Below are 26,994 nucleotides of genomic sequence, written 5' to 3'. Positions count from 1 at the left end.
AGTCTGCGCTGGCATCCAGTTTGTTTCTGGAAGCAATACAAGGTGTTGCTATTGATCTACTGCATAAAGCACTATATGGCTTAGATCCTAACTATGTTAGAGATTGTGTCCTGTCCCCAGCAGCTGAAATTAGCTGAGGTGCTTGAACAGATTTAAATGTCTTAGAGATAGGGGGGTAGCTCACTCAGAGAACTCCCTGGAACTTGCCTAGGTTCGTAGCTAAATTACAGCTGATTCCTGAATGGGAGTATTGGAGGACAACAGGCTCCTTTGCCTCCAAGTAGTGCTGGTCATAATATGGCCATGGAATTTAAAGATGGAAAAAGACCTATTAGATCATCCAGCTCAGGACTTGTGCAGCTGGAGCGCTGAACATCTTTGCTTTTATCAGTTATTGCCAAACTTCAAAGCATTTTCTCTTCTATTTCTATAATAGCTTTCTAAAATAAAATAGCAGGCACAGTAAGCATAAATTTTTCATAAGAGCAATTCAAGTTTCCTGCAATGGGCCCACACAATGTCTCCCTCTATCACATGTTATACATAGGAATTTATGACAGTTTTAATATGCATTTTATACAATTAACTAGTTGGGTAAAATAAAAATATGCAAATGATTAACTCCATAGATATTGAGGCCTGTTACAATCTATTATATAAATTCACATATTGGTCATATTCTAAACTGAGTTATTTTACAGACCTCTCATGGTTTTAATGGGCATTCTATGCACAGAATATGAGGAGATGGGATTTATATGACAGAGTATAACTAGATGTCAAGTAGCTACTATGGTGTTTCGGATCCAATGTCAAAAATTACTTGGGCGTGCTTTCCTTACTTGAATTCTTGGCCCTACAATTATAACAATTCTGCCAGTGTCATTAGAGTGTGTTTTTTTAGAACTATTCAGGCACTTCTTGATTCATGGACAATTGACTCGAGGGGGTGTCTGTTCCTTCCGAGGCATTGCAGCCCATCACGATCTGTGCTCCTGCCCTGCATACACACAGACTCCACACACTAAAACACCTTATGAAATATTTATCCACCAAAAGGAAATGTGCATTTCTAGTAGCCGCTTCTCTAAACAAAAATAAGTCATTTGCCCCCAAAGTACCCCAAAGCACTAGTGTGCACATAGATTAATGACTTCAAATTTTCATTTTAAAAAAGAACAGTATTTATAATTTAGAGTGCCTGAATCAACTAGTTTCCATTTCTATGCATTCCTACCACTTTAAAAGTGCCAAGCCACCAGCTGAAAATTGGAATTTATAATTGGGAGCAGTGACACAATCTCCCCTATAGCAGCATCAAAAGTACTATTCTAATACTGTCACATGACGAATCCAATAATTTCATTTGGCAACAAAGTCTTTGCACCAGCCACTCTTGAAGTGTAATTAATTAAATAATGAAAAATACACAGCAATATTTTTGCATTTATTTATAGTCTCTTTTTAATTCCAAAACAAATTTCAATGTAGCATACATAATCCTGTCTGGTTTTAGGGGTTTTCATTAAACTACAAGTGAATTGCCCTTCTGGCTGAAAATCTGTTTTCTTTTGCATTCACCTCCCTCCTACGTACTATATTCCATCTTAAATTCCACATGGATTCTATAGATTTTATTTAAGCAGAGCCAAGTTGCACAAACACATCTGCCCTAGAGAAGTTTGCCTCTTTTAACATGCAACCCACCACTAATGCTCCTTCTTCATTTAGGTTTTCAATTTGGATGAATTCCAAATGACCATTTATTCCAATAGAAACACTACTAATTACACAAAGCATCTTAATAAAGAGAGGAAACAAGATTAAAAACATCCTCCCTTCTGGTGTTCTAATATGTGGCAGCTTTAAAATAGCAAAAAAGTACTTTACTTTCACTATATTATTTAAACCTCTTGAACCATCTATTATTTTAGTCTTAGTAAAATATAACTAGTTAAATTGGACATGAAATACAATTACTTTGTATACAGAGAACAGAGGGGGCTTGTTTTATTCATTTATTTCCCCCATCTTTTGTTACAAAGAAAAGATGTTAAGTTCTTTAAATTAATTTGTTCATGTATGGTAGCAGCCACAATATGCTGTGCTCTTTTCAAACCTAAAAGAAGATGGTCCTAGTTTTTAGAGACTCACAATCTATGGACAGACAGTCCAGCAGACAGTGTTTAGGAAGAAGGGAACAACAACAATAGGCAATTTATATGCATGTAAACTTGATTTGTTGCATAATCTTAGGATCTTTAATAGTGACTTAAATGTGGACCGGTTAGAGGGGCTTGGAAATGAGATCATGGAGTTCATGTTTGTGCCATGTAGAAGGAAGAATGAGGGTGAGTAGCTGACAAACAGGTGACCAAGGCTGGGAACACCAGCAGATCAGAGTGGATGGGGACAATGCAACGCTCAACAAAGGAGAGGAGGGGACGTAGGGAGGGTTAGAGTTACGTAAAGCTTTGAAGGTGGCGAGGAGAACCTTAAGTTTGATGTGACTGTGGAAGGGAAGACAATGTATGGATTCTAAGAGGGGTTTGACATGATCCTATCAGCAGGCAAGGTTGGTGATGAGTTCAATGGCTGTATTTCGTATGGACCGATGGGGAAAATGTGAAAGCCAGAGAGGGGAACATTGCAGGTGTCAAGGTGAGATATTATGTGGGTCTGATGAATGAGAGATTGGATGATGATGGTGAAAGGAAAAGGATTCTTCTTCTTCTCTGCTGCTGTGGTAGTGTGTCAATAACACAGCCAATGACTGTATGCTGATTGGTCAATACTACTTTCCTCTGATGCTACAAAAAGTTAGAATACACATCAGAAGGACTAAAAGGTCAATAATGTTTTTTCTTTAGGCTTCTCACTTCATCTCATGTTCAACATATTAAATTTTCAAAAAGGAACACATGAGAAATTTCTGGCTGTAATGGGGAAGATCTCCATATTTCCAATGGAGCTATTTAGACCGCATAAGGCAATGTATATGTATTGTGCCAACACCAAAAAACTTGTCATTCTTCCTAGCAAATATTGACCTCCTGGGGACACACATCTGCTAGTTAGCCACAAAAGAGCTCAGTAGAACATATCCTCAAAAAAGATACATTGGCGACAAAAATTATTAGTGACATGGAACAGCTTCCATCTGATGGGAGCTTAAAAAGACTGGGTCTGTTCAGCTTAGAAAAGAGATGGCTAAGGGGGGATATGAGAGAGGTCTATAAGATCGTGAAAAGTGTGGAGAAAGTGAATAAGGAAGTGTTATTTACCCCTTCACATAACACAAGAACCAGGGGTCACCCAACGAAATGAACAAGCAGCAGGTTCAAAACTAACATAAAGAAGTATTTCTTCACAGACTGCACAGCCAACTCATTGCCAGGGGAAGGCTAAAAGTATAATTGGGTTAAAAAATAGATAAGTGCATGGAGGATAAGTCCACCAATGGCTATTAGCTAAGATAGTCAGGGACACAACCCAATGCTCTCAGTGTCCCTAAAACTCTGACTGCCAGAAGCTGGTAGTGGATGACAGGGGATGGATCACTCAATAATTGCCATTTTGTTCATTTCCCCTGAAGCACCTGGCATTGCCACTGTCAGAAGGCAGGAGACTGGGCTAGAAGGACCATTGATCTGACCCAGTATGGCCATTCTTAGGTTCTTATGATCAGAGCAAAGCTAGAACTCCCACCTCTCTCTTTCATATTAATGAATTTGTTGATTAATACCGTGACTGGGGTCCCAGGGGAGCCAACTGGGGTCACTCAATTAGGGTGAACTGCAAATAATGGGGAGGCAATCCCCAAAGCTGGTGGATATTCCAATACTTGGATTTACCAAGCCAGCACAAAACAGCTTCTATAATACCTCACTGGTTACCCGGAAGCCAACAACAAGTTCCCTTAAAGCAACCCAGCCTCAGGCCTCCACCCAGGCACCCAAGTCAAATATGATGAGGATTACTGAAAAATCTTATTCATCATATAAAAAGTTCTACCAATCCCAAAAGATCGGACGCATTACCTCCCAGGTTAATTAATATTTCAGATCTTACCCAAATACATGATTACAGCCAATTCTTATTAACTAAATTAAAATTTATTTAAAAAGAAAAGAGATAGAGTATTGGTTAAAAGATCAGTACACATACAGGCATGAGTACAATTCTTGAGATTCAGATTCATAGCCGAGATGGTGAGTTGCAAAGAGTTCTTTCAGAGTTAGTCCATAGGTATAGTCCAATGTTCAGGGTGGTTCAGTCAGGACTGGGATCTCAGCCTTGTAGCTTAAGCTTCCCCTGCATGAAGCCTCAAGCAGATCTGAGATAAAAAGGATTAGGACACAAGGGTCTTTTATACAGTTTTCTAGCAGCCACTTGACCATACAGTCCTGGGTGAACAATAGGCTTTTAATGTAACCTATTGTTTCCTAAACCTCACCGGTAATTAATTACATGGATTAATGGATAACTTATTTTATGTTAATTAGTTTATCACAAACTTTAAAGAAATATATAGACAATGATATTATTGCACCCAAGATTCATCTAAATGTTAATATTCCCTTTTGACCTCTGAATCAATAGCTATGGTGACAGACAGGAACTATCTATTTACATGGCTAACATTTATGAGCACACACATATAATTAGTATCACTTCTAACTTCTAACAACATAGATTTGCCTGTCAAAATTCTAGCCTATCTACCATGGAATGTCCCTAATTACCATTCACATACTTTCCTATCATGACTTTAAAGGTTGACTCCAGGTCAACTAGCCTGCAAGCTGCTTAACCCTTTCTGGCTATGTGTCACACCATTCATAGGTTCTTATGATCAGAGCAAAGCTAGAACTCCCTCCTCTCTCTTTCATTTTAATTAATTTGTTGATTAATAAGTCCAAAATTCCACACTTCTTTGCAGATACTCAGAAAGAAGACAGTGCAAAAAAGACATGTACTCTCTTAGGGAAATATACCTAGGTCCCTCTCTCAGCAAAAGCAGAAGGGATCAGTGGATTGTTTGTGTAGAAGACAGGAACCATTACTTTCCCCTACCTTATTTTACATAAACCCCACTTCTTCACATTTAGAGCTTTGCCAGCCAAGAGAAGACATCTAGGAGAGAAGTCACTTAGAAGGCCAATTCATAGCAGTTGACACTGTTCCTAGTAATTTTAACTCCTGCTCTATCTTTGTAATGCTACTGGAGATGGGAAAGTTTGAAAAGGCACTGGTGTGATGGAGGGAACTATGGAGCTGTAGAGTAAAGGTTGTGGCAGGAAGCACCAAAAAGGGCAAGCACAACACAAGACCACAGCCTCTGCTCCTGTCAGGAGACTGATTGCAGCTGAGCAGGTTCCTCTGCTGAACTACTGTTTTGGCTGACTATTCCTGTGGATCCCTGTTATCTACAGGTTTTGAAGACCACGCCCCCTGCCTCCTTTACAGCATCCTTGAGGGGAATAGTCAGAGGAAATGCCATGAGATAAACCTGACAGAGTCTCCTGGGCACTTGTCCTCTCTCCTGTGGTAAAACCATGGGAGAGGACATGGCCCCTAATAACACTGTATGCCTTGTAAACTGTGGGACCAGTGTAATAGTAGTGTAATCTACTCCCTTTCATTGTCTGAATACGCAGCACTAACCCACTATTCTCACTGGATCTATTTTTACGAGAGCCAATCAGGGAACATCGCAAGTGTTCTAAACATCTGCAGCGCACTACAAATTTAACAATGCCAGTACCATATGCTCTTACATTTTATATAATGTGTGAAGTATGCCTCACTAAAACTCAAGAGAAAAGTTGGTTAATATTGTTTAGACATTAAATAATTTATGCATATTTATTTTAATGAGCATCTTTTACTTTCAACATCTAACTTTGTTTTTGTAACAATGTTCTTCATAAGAAATTTCTAGTTACAGTATAGAGAATGTGGAAAAAATATAGCAATTGTAAAAAAATGTTGACTATTAAGCAATGAGCTATTTCCTGCTATTGTTAAAGAGAACGCTTTCTACAGAGACAGATCAGGGACAGTTTTTCCTGAAATATTTTCCCACTGTATTGCTTTAAAAGAAAAGCAGCTATCAATGGAATAGGTTATAATAAGATGCAGCACAGTCAAGAAGATGGAAAGTTTTCATGCTTGTATATGCTTGATGAGGACTGTGCAAGCTGATATTATATCATCTCCATTCAGAATCTAAATACAATTAACAGAGAATAAGTGCAGGTTTTCTGTGGACTTTTCATACACCAGCATAACATAATCCGAAATACAAACTTTGTTTTCTACAGTAAGAATGAAGAATATAGTTCACAATACAGCATTTGCTGTAATATTAACCTCTCTTTTCTTTTCTGGGTAGCTGAAAAGACTTGCCAACACTAAAATCACATATTCCTATTGCATTACTGAGTCAGAATTTCCTTAAGCAAAGTATAATATCAGAAAAAGATTTGCCACACAAAACACTGGTTTTAAATAGGAAGATCTAGTGGTGCATTATTGGTCAAATTTCATCCCTTCAGTATAGTGTAGTTTACTTTATATCTTGAAAGTTCCTCCTGTAAGTTCTGTAGCATTTGCAAGTTTACAAGCATCTGGCCAGCTGCCTCACCACCAGGAGATTTTGCAAACAAATCTAGAGTACTCTCAGTAATGCAGGTTAACGAATCTAAGGAGCTAATAGAATATGTTAAAATAATTTAATTTTTGATCTGTCATTTAAAATTGTTTTGCTACCAGTAATAAAGGGAAGTTGGGTGAATGTGTGTGTTGCAATGGAACAATAGTTCTGTGTCAGCAGTAAGGAACAGAGACAGAATTCTAAGCTTCTCAGCATGAGAGTGGAGTATAATTCACATTTACAATGCTATTGACAAATGTCTTGTCAGCTCTCTACAAATCTCTCCCTGCCCTTAGTGAGTGACTTTCCTTTCCATTCAAAACCTTTCAGTTTATGCTTAGTACGTGCCTGCTCCAAAACCCATGGAAGTGAATGGGGATCTCTCAGTGAGCGTTGGATCAGACCCTGTGTGTGTAAATCTCTGCAGAGCCAGCCTTTGAGGCCCAAAGCAGCCCTCAGCCATACACCCCACATCTCTGATGTGGAGGACCTAGAAATATCAAGATTAAACTCAGCTTTCATTTCAAAAGAAAACCTCGGTGTTCAACCTTTTTCCTTCACAGACAGCCTTGAAAAATCTAAGCTAAGTGCTATGCTTGAAAGCTACTCACTGATTTTGTCTAATGTAGTTGGGAATTCATTTTTCCCTCTGTAGTTACCAAGCAGATTTTTGCAGTCTATGAAACCCACAGCAACAAGCCCTTCACTTCCTTGAGAGATCTTATGCCAATGTGTAGCTTGTGTTGGGGGTGGAGTGGGGAAAAAGACCACTCAGACTACCGTTAATAGTATTAAGCCACCACAACCCATTGACTGACTTTAGCTGAGTAGGCTTCTCTACAGAACTAACATTTTGGCTACAATGGATAGTTTGAGTGGGGATCAGTTCAATAGCATGAGGCAGCCTGGACTAGTGAACTAAGTAAGGGACACCTCTGTTTTAATTGCTGCTCTGACACTGACTCCCTCCATGGCTTTAGCCAACTCACTTAACTTTTGTCTATTTCCTCACCTGGAAAATAGGAATAATAATGCCTATCACCACCACAGAGGAGGGAGGGGGTGGTAACTGATTAGTTAATATTCATCAACACATTCACAAAACCCTCCTTTGGCTGGAAACCAAGAGACACCCAGGACCTCCATTTATTTGAGCTATCCCTAGCTAAACAATTTAAAATATAGGGAGTTGGGCTCTCCCTTTCCTGGCTGATGAGAAGATGGTGTTTATACCCACAAAGGAATTTTTTTTAAAATATAGCAGGTCAGATCAGCTCACTAATCCTTGCCAGAATTCTCAGAACAGCTCTGATAGTGGACAGGATTCAGCTATGTCTGGGAAAGGTGGTGAACAATTATGTCACAGGTCTGGCCCACCTAAAAATGTCAAGAGATAGCAAAACAGGCCACCTACTCCCACAATGAAAATCTCACTATACAAATTTTCCCTTCCTGACGCTTCATTCTGAAAGTGATAGCAAAAGCAGTTTCCTAACCAGAAAGAAAAAATAATTCATAAACCCCAACCCCTCATTCACCTCTATAACTACCTGGGAGCTGCTTTTATAGAGTTCCCTGGCTTTCCACTGAGTATCTGATAGGACCTTTGGTTTCCAGCCATACTTAATTACTCCACCCTTTGCACCTGCAGGAGATACATACTGGTAGTTAATTCTCTGTCTTCTGGTATCTAGCTGGGATATCTGCATTGCCATTCACTCTTTTAAACTGTTTCATGGTGCTGCATGTCATGGACACACTATAAAATGTATGTATAGTCAGAACAATAGGCTGTTACTTTTGCTCTTATTGTCCTACAGAACTAAATGGTTCTAATTCATTTATTTGGTTAACATCCTGGAATTACCTCTCTTACAAATTACTAGTTAGAATGGGACTAACCCTAGCACAGATGTGCAAGGGGAGGGTAGGATGCAAGGAACCATGCAGGGGCTTTCACAATCAAAATGTTTACATTCACCTGAGTCAGGGACTGCTCCTGTTAGCACCCCTGAGTGCTAGATATCCCAAATGGGTCAAAGAGGGGTAGAGATGAGAGGGAGTCAAGGCCCAGCCCCGCTTTGAAGCAACCACACCCTCTTCTCTGTGTTCTCCCTGCTCTCCTGAAAAATACAGGCAGCACAATACTTCCCTGTGTTTTCACTTTGGTAGTTCTGTCCAACCCCCCCTGCAGGGCTGTGATTAAAAGTTACAAAAGAGACCTTTGGAGCCCAATTCTGCAAAACTTCCACTGCAGGTTTGCATGACTAAGCACTTCAGGATCAAGCCCCATATTCAGATAATCAGTTCTTTGCTGTAGGTTTTTCATACTAGTGGCTAGCAGGGAAACATCAGCTCTCTGCAGGTTACTTAAGACCATACTATTTAAAACTCTGTGACATTACACTGTTTCAGTATATAAAAGTAAGTGGGAGAAAATACATGTTCTGAAATAAGGGCAAAGATTAACATCACACCTCTGGGGTCTGGAAGTCCTGCAGTCCTTCATTCTTCTCTCTAATTACTTCCAACAATATAGCATTTGGCTACTCCCCTTTCATTGCTTTACTTGGACAGACTTTAGGAAATGGAAACCGCTGCAAATGCTTCTGGACTTATCCAGCATATGAAGCATGTAAATAAAAACTGAACAATAGATGACTAGAGTTAATACTTTCTTTTCCTACAGCACTTGCAGGGCTATTAATTACTCTGTGGGCAGGTCTTCACTACTGGGGGGGGGGGTGTCAATTTAAGATACGCGAATTCAGCTACGCTATTCGCATAGCTGAATTCGACGTATACGCAGCCGACTTACCCCGCTGTAGGGACGGCGGCAAAATCGACCTCTGCGGCTTCCTGTCGACGGCGCTTACTCCCACCTCCGCCGGTGGAGTAAGAGCATCGATTCGGGGATCGATTGTCGCGTCCCAACGAGACACGATAATTCGATCCCCGAGAGGTCGATTTCTACCCGCCGATTCAGGCGGGTAGTGTAGACCTAGCCTCCATGATTAAACGATGGTTTACATGATCTAACCCTATGTTTACTCATCCTTCTTTTCTCAGAAATTTGTTTCTTTTATAGAAATAAGAAACATTTTAAATCATTAGCCAAATCCAGAGGCCCCTACTCAGTTTTTTCTCAGTTCTGGAGTAATGGAAGCTTAACTGAGAAATTTGACTTAATGTTTAAAAAAAACCCTTGTGCTCAATAATTTCATAATGAATAAGCCTGTACAGGATAATGATAATTGCATTTTTCACATTAGATTTCGTAGGGACTGAGGGCTAAATTCTGCCTCCCCTGCAGCAAAGCACTTAAGCACATGCTTAAGTCTAGTCCAATTCAGCAAAACTCACTTTATTCATTTGCTGTAGGAACTATTTGAAGTCAATTGGACAGAAGCACATGCTTCTAAGTGATTTGCTAAATAGGAATGGGATTACTCAATTTAAAATTAAGCACCTGCTTAGATGTTTTTTTTCAAAGCAAAGCCCAAGCTGTGATGCATCTGGAGTAACTCCTTTGACTTCATTTGATACCCCAGTGTAAACCTGAAATTTATTTGCCCTGGCTGTACATTGCATTTACCTTCATGGTACATTGCAAGTTCACTTCATGGGACAGGTTAGATGGAGACTATTTATATCATAGGCTGAATCACAGAATATTAGGGTTGGAAGAGACCTCAGGAGGTCATCTAGTCCAATCCCCTGCTCAAAGCAGGACCTACACCAACTAAATCATCCCAGCCAGGGCTTTGTCAAGCCGGGCCTTAAAACCTCTAAGGATGGAGATTTCACCACCTCCCTAGGTAACCCATTGCAATACTTCACCACCCTCCTAGTGAAATAGTTTCCTAATATCCAACCTAGACCTCCCCCACTGCAACTTGAGACCATTGCTTCTTGTTCTGTCATTTTCCACCACTGAGAACAGCCTAGCTCCATCCTCTTTGGAACCCCCCTTCAGATAGTTGAAGGCTGCTATCAAATCCCCCCTCACTCTTCTCTTCTGCAGACTAAACAAACCCAGTTCCCTCAGCCTCTCCTTGTAAGTCATGTGCTCCAGCCCCCTGATCATTTTTGTTGCCCTCCGCTGGACTCTTTCCAATTTGTCCACATCCCTTTTTAGTGAGATTCTGTGGCCTGCATTGTGCAGGAGGTCAGAGTAGATGATCACAATGGTCCCTTCTGACCTTAAAGTCTAGTCGGGGGACCAAAACTGGATGCAATATTCCAGGTGAGGCCTGACCAGTGCCGAGTAAAGGGGAATAATCTCTTCCCTCAATCTGCTGGCAATGCTCCTACTAATGCAGCCCAAGATGCCATTGGCCTTCTTGGGCACTCTGCTGACTCATATCCAGCTTCTCGTCCACTGTAATCCGCCCGTCATTTTCTGAAGATCCATGCATGATTGATTTACAGATATAAGAGTTTGCATACCCAGAGTTGATGTGGTACTCCATCTGTGTGTTAAGTATCAGAGGGGTAGCCGTGTTAGTCTGAATCTGTAAAAAGTAACAGAGGGTCCTGTGGCACTTTTAAGACTAACAGAAGTATAGAGAGCATAAGCTTTCGTGGGTAAGAACCTCACTTCTTCAGATGCAAGTCTGAAGAAGTGCATCTGAAGAAGTGAGGTTCTTACCCACGAAAGCTTATGCTCCCTATACTTCTGTTAGTCTTAAAGGTGCCACAGGACCCTCTGTTACATCTGTGTGTTGTTTATCAACACAAACAGCATACATGTCATTGTATTGACAGCCTCTGTACTATCAGTCAGATTTCAAATAATGAATAACTTACATTTATATAGCACTTTTAACACTGAAGGATTACAAATCAAAATATTTTCATTAACATATTACACTGTCTTAAGACAGTTCTCTTATGCTGGGCAGATACTCCCAATTCTGACAATTTCAATACCCTCACATCAGCTGTTATCTCCCAAGTGATAGGTAAGGGTGCCTCAAAATCCTCTGGAGATCATCTCCAACCTGCCCTCAGAACTACCAGTGGACAATAGCACTAAATACTATAATCTGTCTCTTTATCATGATATTTTGAAGAGGAAACGATCCTGAATGTCATTACTGCCCTTGGACACATTGAATGAAGGATCCATGGAGTCAGGCCATGGAAATGCAGACTAAAAGGACATCCAAAAATGAACACTCTGCTAACACTGCCATGGAACTAGGCACAGGGGAAGCCACAAGAATCAGGAAACTATCAGCCAGTATGCTTAAGCTGACTGCAGACAACAGCTTGGTGTAATTCCAATGAGCTTCTAGTTCCTGGCAAAGTGATCACAATGGGGAAGGCCATCAAAATCATTTAAAATGTTTAAATATAAATAGACTGCAGTGGAAACAGCGGGACAGGCCTGTGGGAGATGTCAGGCCTGTGTGCACTTTGAGTGGAGACAAGCAACCAACAGCATCCCAAGGATTTTTGGAACACCATTTTATGGCCTGGCTCCCTGAGAGGCTCACAGGAGCTGTGAGTAGTGCAGCTGGCAATTAATGGTACAAATATTAAAAAAGGACAGCAACAAAATGGCATGGTCAGTCCTCAGGAGTGATCCTTTTATGATCTGTCAGCTTTAGGGCTAGCATATTTGTTTTCTCCCTGCCGCCATATGCGGATGTAATGTAAAACAACAGGCATTTATTTTCCTGAGTTCTCTGCTATCGTCTCCTGTATGTAAGGGCTAAATCCTGTTCTCTGCTAACCTGGTGTACAAGAGGAGCCTCTTCCCCTCTTTACTTTCCCCCTTCGCCCCCATGACGTGTATTTTGAAAGTTAGGGGACATGTCTAGCCCTCCCAAATGACTAGTGCATACGATGCATTGGCAGCAAGAGCTAGCCAGAAGCAAAGACGGATGTACTACACTCCTGTTTAGAAGACCTGAAAAATGTGTTCGTCATCATATTGCCCCTGACTTGCAATGAGGAAACCTGCTCTGGTTGACAAGATTTTAGTGGATCAAGATGTACCAGCGAAGGTAGAATTTGCTACTTTGGGCCAACATGAGCCCTCATCTGTAGACAGCTGCACCACAGCAGGGAGAAGTGAGCTGAGCTCCAGCTGGAGTTACTCCTCCCTCCCAAGCACCTCTGAACCCAGAACTGCAATGGGCAAAGCCCCCTATGCATGGGCACCGGGGCGGCTCTATGATTTTTGCCGCTCCAAGCACGACAGGCAAGCAGCTTTCGGCGGCACGCCTGCGGAAGGTCCGCCAGTGCCGCGCCATCGGCATCCCCGCCGCCGAATTGCCACTGAAGCCGTAGGACCGGCGGACCTCCCGCAGGCATGTCGCTGAAAGCCGTCTGCCTGCCACCCTCACAGCACCCGGCAGGTCGCCACCCACGGCTTGCCGTCCCAGGCACGCACTTGCTGCGCTGGTGCTTGGAGCCGGACCTGCATAGAGCCAACTCTGTGGGTGCTCTGGGCCTGGAGCACCCACGGAAAGAAAATAGTGGGTACTCAGCTCCTCTCTCACCCCATCCCCAGCTCTTTCCACCTGCCAGTGGGCCTCCAATCAGCTGTTCAGCGGTGTGCAGGAGGCACTGGGGGTGGAGCAGGGGCAGGAAGAGGTGGGACGGGGACTTGAAGGAAGGGGTGGAGTGGGGGCAGGGCCTGGGGCAGAATGGGGGTCCCCCGAGGAAATCACAGAGTCAGCGCTTTTTCCCCTATGGAAGCACCAGGGCCCATGCACTCCCCTCCAGTCATGCCAGCTCTGAGCAGAAAAACTGCTGATTGGCTGTTCACTCTAACTGCCTCCTATCCCTCCCTGACCGTCTCTCAATTCAGCCTCATTCTACTTGCCCCCCTTGCTCCTGTTATACTCCTCTCTCTATTGCTTTGTCTCTCTGTTTAGCTAATTCCCTCCCAACAAAAGCCCACTCCATTTTTTTAAATAAAAAACCAACAAACATATTGTTGTGTTAACTTGACATTTGCAAACTATTCCTGTTCACTCAGCCTGTCTGTTTTATCCCTGCTCCCCAATCCTTTGTCTGTCTTGTTGATTTAAATGGTAAGCTCTTCAGGGCAGGGACTGTCTCTTACTCTATGTTTGTGTAGTACCCAGCACCACAGGGGTCTCAGGCTTGGTTGGGATCCCTTGACACCACCATCATACAAATAAACGATGATAATACAAATAAATATCCTTGATTTCATTGATTGCCTGAGCATGAATGAAAGCATAATTTGGGCCTGAGTGTGTAATTTTTTTGCAAACTAAACACATCTATCAGTCAAATACAAGTTTATTCACATTTTCATGCTTAAAATTTCTGTTTGTTTTTTCCTCCCACTCATTTTATATTGAAAAACGTGTTTATTTCAAGAACTGACTTTGGGGAAATAATTTTCTGTAAATCTTTCACGTACCTTTTTGACAAGCCTTTATCCCAAGGTTTTACCCACCTTTAACTCTCGCATAACTTCTTTTCACATCTGGTAACTGCTTTATCGTGCATTTCACAGCACTTTGGTGAGTACAATATGATGTACACAACAAATATTGCCTGTCAATAACAGCTCATCCGTGACAGACTAACAGATGTAAGAGAGACCTATAGAAACTCTTTGATTCTGAGGAAGGAGCCAAGAATACAGGAGACACAGCCAGTCTAAATTTGAAGCTGTATCTAAAATATGCCATTGTGAATTTATCAGATTGCACTACAGTCTCATCATTGATTCACAGCAGACCAAGACCTCACCAGGCATAGTGTTGCCAAGCAACCCTGTCTTGCGCTGAAACCGAGGTGCCACAAAAAGCTATCAGTTTGCTTATTTATCACAATGGAGACCTTGACTTTGCCGAACACCCAGGTCTCCATTTCCTTGTATATGTAGCCATTACTGATCTATGAATGGAATCACAACCTACAACCATCTGAAATTAAACTCTGAGGTGGTGGAAACCAAAGTCATTTATTTGGCAAGACTCCTTTCCTAGCACTTTGATAGTATTATTTCACATCAAATCCAAAGGATGTTCTAATGTAACTGAAAATTGTTATCCATTGACTGACATTGGTCTTTTGGCTCATGTGCTGATTAGTGAAGTTGTAATAAGAGCCATCATTTCAGAGTCATGTACTCAGTTTATGTCACGTACTGGCAATACTAAATAGGTGTTTGCATACATTTTTATTTATTTCCAGCTGTCTCGATAAGCCCCAGCTCTTACATGGTTTTCATAAATGTAAATTAAAGTCTAATACTGTTTTGGAAGGCACAGGTTAATCAAAAACCCAGTTCTTTTAAAGCAATATTCATATTTATCATTTGTATAATATATAATTCTATTTATTTCAACAATGTTTTTCCGGATACAATTTTTAATCTCATTCACTGGTTGTCCATTTTTAACCACCTCCCAATTCAGAGTATTCACAGGAGTGTTTTGTTTAAAAATGCACAAAGGTATCTTATTAAATAATGTCACAAACATGAAGTTCATTATTATGCAAATGCCATCCTTGGAACAGATTTGTTAATTGCAACTCATTTGCATAATTAATGAACTCTCAAATGAATAATGCCTTTGCAGATTTGTGCAGCATTGTTTTAAAATAAATTATAAAATACATGTCAAATGAAGAGTGCTTCTTAGGTTCCCATTGCATTGTTTGAAAATTAATTACCAAACGCTTGTCAAATTAAAATGAGTTGGTAGTTTTTACAATGTTATTTTAAAATTAATCACAAAATAAAATGTCGCTGTATTAAAGTAAACAATTTGTTCTTTTTTCCAAAAAGAAATGTAGAAAAACATGTTTACACTTCAGATACGTTATTTGGTATACTGATTCCTGCATTTTAGTCAGTTTGACATTGCATTATGATTTAACAAATTTAGTAGCAGTTAGTATGTTAATGTTTTAGTAAACTGAGATTAGTTTAATTTTATTGTGTTGGATCTCTAATAATGTTAATGATTAATGTTGTGCATGTAAAAGCATTGTGTGGGCAAGGCCATGATACATTAGTAGCAAAAAAACCTGGACTCCTGTTGGCTGCCTTTTTTATACTAGCCTATTTTTTTGGTTACTTATGTATATGGCTCACTAAAGTTCTGCATTTGCTATGAACTCTGACTAAAACCAGCCTATCCCTTTCTTTGTACTAGGTATAACTCATCATCTATAATGATATAAACCCCATAAAATAACTTTGATGAAAGTCAAATTTTTCTTTCAGTTATTCCTGTGCAACCCAAATGAAATCAGATTCATCCAAAACATTTTAGCTTTATTATATGCTCTACAGCGTGGGTTCATTTAACTCTATGCTGTTTTAAAATTCAAATAAGATACAGGCAGGGCCGGCGCTTCCACTAGGTGACTCTAGGTGGTCGCCTAGGGCGGCAGGATTTGGGGGCGGCATTTTGCCGTCCTCGGCAGAAATTTGGCGGCGGGGGGTCCTTCCGCTCCGGGTCTTTGGCGGATATTTGGAGGCAAGTCCTTCACTCGCTCCGGGACCCGCCATGGAAGTGCCCCAAAGACGCGTAGCAGAAGGACCCCCCACCGCCGAATGCTCCGAGGAGGAGCGCTGTCACCTAGGGCGGCAAAACCCCTGGTGCTGCTCCTGGATACAGGTTGTTCGACTTGGTGATGCAAAACTGCATTTTTATTTGGAGTATATTCTGACAGTTCAAACCATCCTCAGCTGGTGTAAATCAACAATGTTCCATTGACTTCACTGGAACTATGACTGTTGACACCAGCTAAGAATCTGCACCGTATGGATAATATATGGGTGGCCAAGATATTCCATTAGAATATAATATTAGAATGCCAAGCTATTTGTTTTCTATTTTCTCTTTCATAATATTTAGATTCTTGCAAAACAAAAACAAAAAAACTGCCAGACACTTAATTTGGGGCTAAATGTTTCCTACAAATCACTGTGGGGGATTCAACATCTGAGAAAAAGTTCCCAGGAGGAGATGTAGAAAGTAGTGATGCAGCATGCCCTGTCTGCATTGCTCACAGCCTCAGACAGTATAATGGGCAAGTCATGCACCGAACCTGTGAAACTCTGTAAATTATCTGTCAGGAATAGGGTTGTCAACTGTCCAATCACACAAACCCAAACATCCATGCCCCACCCGCTGCCCCGCCCCTTCTCCAAGGTCCCGCCCCACTTACTCCATCCCGCCTCCCTCCATCACTTGCTCTCCCCTACCCTCACTCACTTTCACCAGGCTGGGGCAGGGGGTTTCGGTGCGGGCTCTAGGCTGGGGCCAAGGGGTTCGGAGTGTGGGAGAGGGCTCTGGGCTGAGCCTGGGGCAGGGGGTTGGGATGCAGGAGGGGGTGTGGGATGCAAGCTCTGGGACGGAGTTTAAATGCTGAAGGGGGCTCAAGGCTGGGGCAGGGGGTTGGGCTGAGGGAGGGGGTGCGGGCTCCAGTTGGAGGCTCAGGGATGGGGCAGGGGATTGGGGTGCGGGAGGGGTGAGGAGGGCAGGCTTTGGAAGGGAGTTTGGGTGCGGGAGGGGGCTCCAGGCTGTGGCTTGGGGTGCAGGAGGGGGTGCAGGCTCTGGGAGGGAGTTTGGGTGCAGGATGGGGCTCAGGGTGGGGGCAGGGGTGCAGGAGCAGGTGCGTGGTGCAGGGTCTGGGAGGGAATTGGGTGCAGGAGGGGGCTCAGGGTGGGGGCAGGGGTGCAGGAGCAGGTGCGGGGTGCAGGCTCTGGGAGGGAATTGGGTGCAGGAGAGGGCTCAGGGCTGGGGAAGGAGGTTAGAGTTCGGGAGGGGGTTTGGGGTGCTGGCTCCAGGAGGGGGCTCAGGGCTGGGGTAGGGAGTTGGGGTGCAGGATGGTGTGAGGAGTGTGGGCTCCAGTCAGGCGGCACTTACCTTGGGTAGCTCCCAGTTGGCGATGCAGCGGGGCGAAGGCAGGCTCCCTGCGTGCTCTGGCCCCGCACCGCTCCCAGAAGCAGCTGGCACATCCCTGCGGCCCCTGGGTGGGGTCAGGAGGACTCTGTGCACTGCCACTGCCTGCAGGCAGCACCCCCACAACTCCCAGTTCTTTCAGTACAAGAAAACCATTTCCTGACTAGCTCTAGTCAATAGATAATTTCCCCAGATACACTGTTGTAACTGAGACCAGATTCTGACCCAACACACTTACATATTATTTGCTCAAGAAATTATTGTGATTGTATATGATGATGGTCATGGGCGATCACTCGTTACCGAGTATGATCACCTTCCATGGGAGTTATGGGTCCTCAGGTGGCTGATAAGGCCAATCCTTGAACCACAAGTTCTATTACAATGAGGGCAGATGTTTTCAGGCTCAGCAGGAGGCTGTTGATCATGACTGAAAGCCAGTCTCTCCTTCCTCCTGCACCTCTTCTCCTCTTCAGTTTGTTGGTGAGCAAGTTCAAAATGCAGGGGACCATCACGTAGGACTTCACTCCATTTTAAATGATACTGGACAAGTGTCTCCCAAGTGTTAATATCAATATTACACTTTTTAAAGTTGCCTTTCAGCAAGTCCTTATAAATCTTCCATTGTCCATCCATGTTACAGTACCCTTCCTTCAGCTGAGAGAACAGGGTCTGTTTTGGGAGGCAATGGTCTGGCATCTGGACATGACCAGTCCAACGGAATTGCTGACAGATGATCATTGCCTCAATACTGGTGGTCTTTGCCTCTTCCAGAACACTAATATTGGTGCACCTGTCTTCCCATATGATCTTCAGAATCTTACGAGGGCAGTGTTGATGGTGCCTCTCAAGGACTTTCAAGGGTGTCTATAGGTTGTCCAATTTTCAGACCCATATAACAGTCTTGGGAGAATAAAGGCTTGATAAACAAGAAGCTTGGTGTCTGTTCAAATGTCATGATCTTCAAAAACCTGCATCAATATCTGCCTTGGATGAAAGATGACTTCCAAGGTAGAGGAAATGATCGACATTCTCCAGTGCCACTCCATGGATTCTGATGGATAGAAAATGTGATACCTCATTTGGAAAGGGCTGATAGAGCACTTTAGTCTTCTTGATATTAAGAGTGAAACCAACACATGCGTATGCATTGGCAAACACATTTAAGATAGTTTGAAGATCTTTCTCAGAATGGGCAAAGATTGCATTGTCATCAGCATACTGAAGGTCCACAATAGATGTTGTGGAAATCTTACTCTTGGCTTTCAGTCGGCTAAGCCTGAACAGCTTTCCATCTATTCTGTAAATGATTTCAACGCCAGCTGTAAACTTCCCAGCAATTAGGTAAAGAATGATGGCAATAAAAACCGCAAACATGATTGGGATGATGATGTTTGACTCCTGTTTGTACTTTGAAAGGTTCACTCTGGGAGCCAGTGCTGCTCAGAACAGTCTGTTCTGTTCTGATTGTATATACAATAGTAGTAACTGCATGCAATTTAAACTGGGATCTTTAAGATTGTTAGAGGCAGTGGGGAAATGAGAGGAGACTAATGTGGCTACAGCTCTGGAAGTTTTAGCCTTTTAGACATGTTTTCAAAGAGAGAGTTCTCCAAATTGACAAAGGCCCAAATAACAATATTGCAAGTAAAGTATTCTCGCTAGGCAAAAGGTTCGCAATAGAGGGCAGGTATCTTAAAAAATATAACAGAGAAGTTCATTTTTAAATAGTATTCCTTTTATCTGTAGAGCTAGATTTCTCTGCTCTGAGACACAATAAGGTGCTGCTCCAAATTAAATGGCCTGCTCTTGGGTTACACTAATGTAAATCTGGTGTAACTCCACTAATATCAATAGAGTTACTCCAGATATACACAAGTGTAACTGAGAGCAGGTTTTGGCTCAATATCTTTTTTTCTAGCCATCTGTCTTAATTCTGCCACTTGACCACATTCATCGCTTACTCCTTTGAATCCCCACTGCTAGAGGCATAACTATATGGATGATTAGCGTATTTATTGGCTCTCGTCCACTTCAGCCTCATAATAGCCAATAGCCACAGAGCCGGTTTTCATTGTCCTGTCTCTAGAAATGCATGCTGGACTGCTCTAATTACCTGTGCAATGGGAAGAGATGGGCATTTCTAAGGACCCCAAGATATTTTTAATGGTATATTATTCATTTATAAAAATGGAACTCTGCTCACTTTGCTTTAGGAGGCTGGTCATCATTATTGACAGTATTTGCCAGTTTGGGCTTAATCATACAAGGTACTGAACAATCTGGCCATAATCCAGCAAAGCATTTCAGCACCTGCTTTACTTTAAGCCTGTGATTAATTCCCATGGCTTTGCTGCATCTCTGTTAGAATGTTCAGGCCCTTGTAGGGTCAAACCCTTATTTAGCATGCCAATGTGCTCGGTACTATGGGAAAGATATGCTTCACAAGTTACAGCGGAAGCCCTAAATTGCTTACATTCTAAATGAGACAAATGGTTTCATGAAAGAACTGCCCTTATTGCTAAATTATGATACTTTATGATGGAAAATTTCCAAGTTAGTAAAAATAAATAAATAAATAAAATAACAATAATGCGTAGTATTTTCATGCCTAGATCACAAAGCACTTTACTAAGGAAGGTAAGTATCATTATTCCCATCTTATAAATGGGGAAATTGAGGAACAGAATGGTAAAGTGACTTGCCTACGGTCCCCCAGCAGGTCAATGGCAGAGCCAGAAATAGAATCCAGATCTCTTGAGTTTTAAGTCTAGTGCCCCATCCACTGTTTCTAAATTGTTTCTGTTTCTAAATTAGCATGGAAAATGTTCTTAATATTAATCTGATGGAATAATCCATGTGTTCCCACAAACTGTATGTCCTTTCCTGCGATATTTCTTCCCAGTTGCTATGTTTTAAAGATGCCATTATTTTATGTCCACCATTTAGAAAAGTGGGCATTTTTAATAACCGCAGCACTGAATTTGTTCTGGTCTTTGATGACAATCATTCACTTGGCCTTTCTGTGTGCTTTAAAAGGACCCACAGTTATTGTAGCTAGTGAGAGATACAAAGTTTTGGGCCAGATCTTGAGCTGGTGTAAATCAGCATTGTTATAGCGCCACTGAAACCAATGGAACTCTGCTGATCTACACCAGTTCAGGACCTGGTCCCTTTGTATTAATATCTTGCAAACGTTTCTTTTAGTGGTTTTCATCACCTCCCTCAATGGATACCCAAATCAGAATTTCCATTTTTCTCCTGGTCTTATTGCATTAAAAGATTTTTCCCATCAAATCAAAACCAGTGTGAACCCTATTGTACAATAATGCTTTATCTTTTTCTAAAGCCATGTGAATAAAATATCAGATTTATTGGCTTCTGAAAACTTAAGTTCTATTTAGTAACTCCAGGATTAGAGCTTTATAGTCTGGAGCACTTGGTTTTTAAATCCCTATAATGGAAACCCATCTTGTGTCTTCTCTATAATTCAAGACATTGCCCTTGTTGGAGCACAGGAGTCAGAAAGTACTTGTTGAAACTTATTTTTGCTTTGGGCCCAGATTCCCTCAAGGTGCTGAGAACTGACACTCTGTTGTAAATTTTTCTTTCTCTATATACTTTACCTTTGTTGTAAGATAATTTATTAAAGTTAAATATTCTGATCCACATTCATCCCCAGTGTGGCTGCACTGAAACTGTACTAGGGATTAAACTGACCACATGAACGCAATAGCTTTGGAAGCCAATATATACTCTTCACCAAGAGGCTCTTACAGCAGACAGCTTTGCAATGCGGGTTGAAGATACCATTAAGTTATGATCAGGTTTTCTCAAATTGTGAGTTTTGCAGTTGCAATTTGTTAGTATCCACATGAAGTAAATGGGGTAACAAAGGTAAAACTACAAAGTGTAGATAGGAAGCACAGGGTGACTCTTTGAAAGTCTCTTAGCTAATCATATGAATTAGAAACCCTGGAGATTTCTTTTGCAATACCTATTGAAAATCAAAACTCACATATGCAAAACATTTAATTCTGATTGTTAGTTGTTGGTTTTTTGTTTGCTTAGGAAAAGAAATAAGGGAAGATAAACTCAAGTTTACAGGAACTGGAGCAATCAGAAGATGACATTTCTTTGTGCTAAAAATAAACAAAACAAAACTCAGCCCACTTGTTGTTGATAACCAAGGTACAGATTTCTAAATGTTTTATACTTGGAGTAGAAAAGGATTTTTAAAATCCCATAACAACTGCAATGGTCTAGTTATATAAGGAGGTCCCATGCTCTAGAAAATACAAAATCACTGTATGAATTAAAATCTAATAGGCCTGCCTTTAGAAAGTCACACATGCAATGTCAACTATAGAAGGATTACAGAGGACTTATTCTGTAGTAATCTTCAATTTATAATCACTTAGTTTCTTTTGGATTAGATCCAGTCCATTTCATTAACCTGTAGTAAGGTTTTTCCTTTCTTGCTTTTTAATCCACTCTAGCCCGATTTATAAAGATTAACTTTAGATTGAAGTTCTTGAGACCTACATCCCCAATCCATAATATTCAACTTGGAAATGCATATATCATAAAAGATGTCTCAAACAATGGTCCACTTCAATTTTACTAATTAAAAAAAGATCAATCTGAAAAGGACTGATAATGCATGACAAGTTTCTTAGGGACACTGTAATTGCTATGTATTCCAAAAGCTGGCATTTGGAGCTAAAAACAAACGCCACATTTAAATATGCCTTACAGTAACCTTGAGGATAAAATGTTTCAATCTGATCTACAATAAATAAAAATATAGTCTATAAGTCAAGGAGAAACATACAGAGAGAAAGAGATTCTACATGATAATAAAGCTAGGACAAATGGACATCAATTTGATTTGATAGCCACTCATAAGTTTGAGAAATGTATAACGGAAGGACCTAATTCTACTTCCAGTTTTCCTGGTGTAAATTTAGAGTAATTCTCCAAAGTCAAGAGAGTTACATTGGATTTACAGTAGTATAAGTGATATAAGAATCTGGCCCAGTACATTCAAAATGTAAAAATAAATTGCACCTAGTAACAGAAGGATGGCAGGCGTTCACTGGAAAATGTCTGATGTATCTAAATATTTAACTATATATAGAGCATTTTAGTATGAATAGATATTAGACCAATATACAGTAAAAGAACTTTGTGACACTGTTCCAGGATGTCCCATTCATTTAAGTTGTGATACTCAAGCAAGCAACTCATTTGTGAAATAAGAGAATCAAAAGTTCAGGATGCTGATGAGTTCAGATACAGTCTGAATACATTATCCCCGTGCTGTATAAAATATAGTCATGATATTTCAGCTTTTCTATTTTAAGTTTTAATGACAGACACTTCCTTCTAAAGCATTTCTATTTCATGGTAGTATTTGGATTTCTAAGTATTTTCATATAAAACAATAAAGAAAACCATAAGCCTTTAAGCCGTCCCCAAGTATGATTGACATTTTTTTCAATCCAACCTGCACTTTTACACTGGAAGTCCTGTATTACAATTTAAATAGATTACTATTTTGCTAGGAATGTTTTTGTTAACTGAAATCACCTTTCATTGGAATTGCACAAGATCTGAACTCATGCAATTATCCTTACCTGTATTATTTTTCAGTGCTGCCAATCACCTCACACATTAGCAGCCTTGAGGGTATTTTGAACCAAAATAGTCACATCTTCACCTGAAAAGGATGTTGAATGTGAAGAATAATTTAATCTTCACCTTAATTATAAACTCTGGTATAGGAAGAATTTAAAGTTTCACATATCAGCTTAAAATTTTAACTATTGTGTTTATTAGACACAGGAAAATTAGTTGAGAGAAGAATTTGGCCTAGTGTGTCTGGGTTTATATTTGCATAAAAATGGATCTCAATTAGCTGTAGACTTTGTACAGGATATTCCGAAATACAAAAATAAAAGTGTTAATGCTCACAGGTTACGTTTTTCAAATGCATAATAATGCTTTTCATAATGCACAAGTTTTGCAGTGATCAAGACTTAGCAGGGCAACTGCCCAGTTTCTTCTCATCCAGTTGTGGCTTCTTCCACCCACCTTTGGGGCAGCTGTGCAGTAGCAAAGTGCCAAGAGTCCTGAATACATTGCACACACACAGCAAGGGGCCTCTTCCAATTCAGTAAAACACAGGTGTTGCATAAGGAGTCTATGACAGGATGGAGGCCTATCAAGTCACCAATGTGGTGATGAGGAAGAAGGAAATAGTTCTGACCATAGGGGTTCCCATCCAGGCCTGCCGACAGCAATTCCAAGCCCCAGGGCAGAACTGTCAATGGGCCCCCGTGCACGCACAAGCGGCCTGCCTGACATTTGTGTGGTGCTGCGCCTGCACTGGCTGGTGCCCAGCAAGATGGCGGCTGCGCTGCTGGGTGCACTCTTCTGGCATGGCCAGGGCTTTTACATGCCCACCCGGTAGGGTTGCCAACTGTCTAATTGTTCAAACCCAAAGATCCTTGCCCTGCCCCCTATCCCACCCCTTCTCTGAGGCCCTGCCCACTGCTCACTCCATCCCCCCTCCCTCTGTCACTCGCTCTCCCCCAAACTCACTCACTTTCACCAGGCTGGGGCAGGGAGTTGGGGTTAGGGCTGTTTTGGCCACTTCCGCTAGCGGCGTGGAGTGAGGGCTGGCAGGAAGCCTGCCTTTGCTGTGCTGTGGCCGGGGGCCCCTGGGCCTTTTAAATCACCCAGACCCCTGGGCAATTGCCCCCTTTGTCCCCCTCCCCCTGTCGGCAGGCCTGTTCCCATCAGTCTATTAGTAAGACAATCAAGCTTCCCGGCAATTGACTGGACATCACATAACCTTATTGACTGGACACATAGCATATGTCTACACTGCAATTAGACACTCACAGCTGGCCTGTGCTTGCTGACTAGGGCTGGCATGGCTTGGGCTAAGGGGCTGTTTATTGCAGGGTAGACATTCACGCTCAGGCTGCAGCCTGAGTTCTGGGATCCTTCAACTTTGCAGGGTCCTAGAGCCTGGGCTCCAGCCTGAATGTCTACACCACAATTAAACAGACCCTTCGCCTGTGCCCCATGAGCTCGAGTATAGACAGGGCAATTCCTCAGGGACAGCAGGCTTTTTTCTGCCCTCTCTGCTGGAGTGGAGCACCTTATTTTCCTACCTCTCCCTCCCCATGTCCCTACAACTAGTTGGTTATCTTTATGCCACGGCCACCGTTGGGGAGGGAGTGTTGTCATCCTGGGTAAAGGTGCTTTTCTCTGTGTCTTTTAAAATCTACTGGCATTCATTGGGTCAGGCCTCACCATTTATAACAGATCATGTTTGTGCTGGGAGGGGAGGTATGTCTACATCTCGACATGCTGCATAGGGCTGTTACTGGGGCATGAATTCCCAGCTTCTGAGTGGCATTTGTAACCAGTAGATCATGCAGCTGGTTCCACTATGGCATGGGATTCCAAGGCACGTTGGCCCAGTTCACATTTGGCAAGGACCCCCTGATTTGGATTAGTTTTTTATAGGCTTTTATACTGCACACATTACCATAGGCCGCAGAGCCGTGGCACCACCAGCCAAATTTGAGTGAGTGGCATTGTGACCTGGCACGCAGAGTCGCAAAGCCACTCAGCTTTGGCCCAGCAGCCCCTGTCAGGATGGGAGGATGGCTGGGCCAAATTTGCCTGAGTGGCACTCTGACCTGGTGCATGGGGTCACAGCACCACTATAACGAGAGTGGCCCCTGCCTTCAGCGTACCAGGCCCTGACTTGCCAGCTGGCAAAACTGTGGCAGTTCCTCTCAGTGTCGGGGCTTGCCAGGAAGCGGAACAGACCCATGTAGGCCATAGGATTATTTTGCTAACTATTATATCCTACTAATCCAACCAGCCGTATCAAATAATATGTTTCTCTTTATGAATTAATCCATTTTATCCTTATAATTTATCAGTATAAATTCCTATGAAATTAGGATGTGTTGAGGCATATGATATGTGTTTCCTATAATTATACATAGAATAAGTGTTGCTGAAATGCAAGAAGCCTACTAGCCTGTATCCAGTAAGATCCGCTAAATAGCTAAAAGTATAATCAGTTAAAAATAAGTCAGCATAAAAGCTGGTAACCTTTGGCACAGACAGGAATGGTCCCTGAACTTTGGGGAACCAAAGGGAGGAACTATGCACATCACTGAACAGGTTTATCTGGCATCTGCAACTGGTTGGTAACCACAGGGTACACCACAAGCCTGGACGTCACCAAGGGAGCCAAGGTTGGCAGTTTTTGGAGTGAGATAATCCTTATTAGTATATAGAGAGTAAGTGTCATAATCCACTAACCTATGGGATAAGGGTACCCATAAATTTCTTAGGGTACGGAAATAAGATTTGGGTATAGTAGGTTGGGCCTGAATTACAAAGCGTCAGGATCCTATAAAATACCCTGTGAAGAAGGGTCTGGAGCTCTTTAAGCTCGTTGAGTGATCTTTTAGACTTCAGCTCTTTCTTTCCTTTGTTCTCCTATATTCTTTTTATCTACCTACCATTCTATCATGCTACTAGCTCAGCTTGTATAGTATAGTATCACTACTCAACATTCCTAACTATTGGAGAAGCCAGAACCATAGTGTTATCAGGTATGCCAGGAATAAGGCTGTTCCTTCATCTCCTATTATCAGGTCCTCAAGGAAGGGTGTGAATATGTTAAGTTAAGGTACTTATAATATGAATGTTACCATCAGGAGTTTTGGAATTCTTTTACTGTTTTGCGGTTATAAGTTTCATAGCACTTATTATTCTTTTGTTAATCTCAATAAAGTTTTTATCAATTTGGTATTGTCCTCAGTGTAAGTGTTTTTGCCAAGCACTCCAAGGGTCCGCTCCTGATATAGAATTCTCTGAGTTCTCAGACCCTGTAGTCTGAATTGGACAAGAACCTATAAATCTTCTGGTCGGATGCGATCAGTGGCGAGCCATAACAAATAACCCATAAAACTCAGGTCAACACCCATAACCCAAGGGTGAGGCTGGCTATCAGGGAGAGGTAAGATAAGGAGCAGGGTGCGGGAGGACGGGGCTGGCTGGAGTTGGTAGGGGGAGCTCTCTTGAGGTCTGAATCTCCTGCGGGGTGGAGGTGTGATGGACTCATGGGCCAGGGGTTTCAGGCTGCTGGGAAGGTTGCACCTGAAAGGGGAAAAGGAGGGTCTGGCAGGGAGTGTTGGCAGCAGTATAGCCGTGGGGAGCGGCTCTATAGCCCCCCACTTTAAATGATGCTCCACAGACCCTGTGCATTACTCATTTACTTTAGTGAGCTTTGGATCAGGCCTCAAGCAACAGCAGTGATAAGTGGTAGTGGTGGGTTTGATTTCAGCTTCACATAGCACAACATCTCTGTCATTCAGGGTG

The sequence above is a fragment of the Malaclemys terrapin genome, chromosome 11 (genome assembly GCF_027887155.1).
Source record: "Malaclemys terrapin pileata isolate rMalTer1 chromosome 11, rMalTer1.hap1, whole genome shotgun sequence".
In the NCBI taxonomy this organism is placed as follows: Eukaryota; Metazoa; Chordata; order Testudines; family Emydidae; genus Malaclemys; species Malaclemys terrapin.
This window is presented reverse-complemented; position numbering follows the sequence as displayed.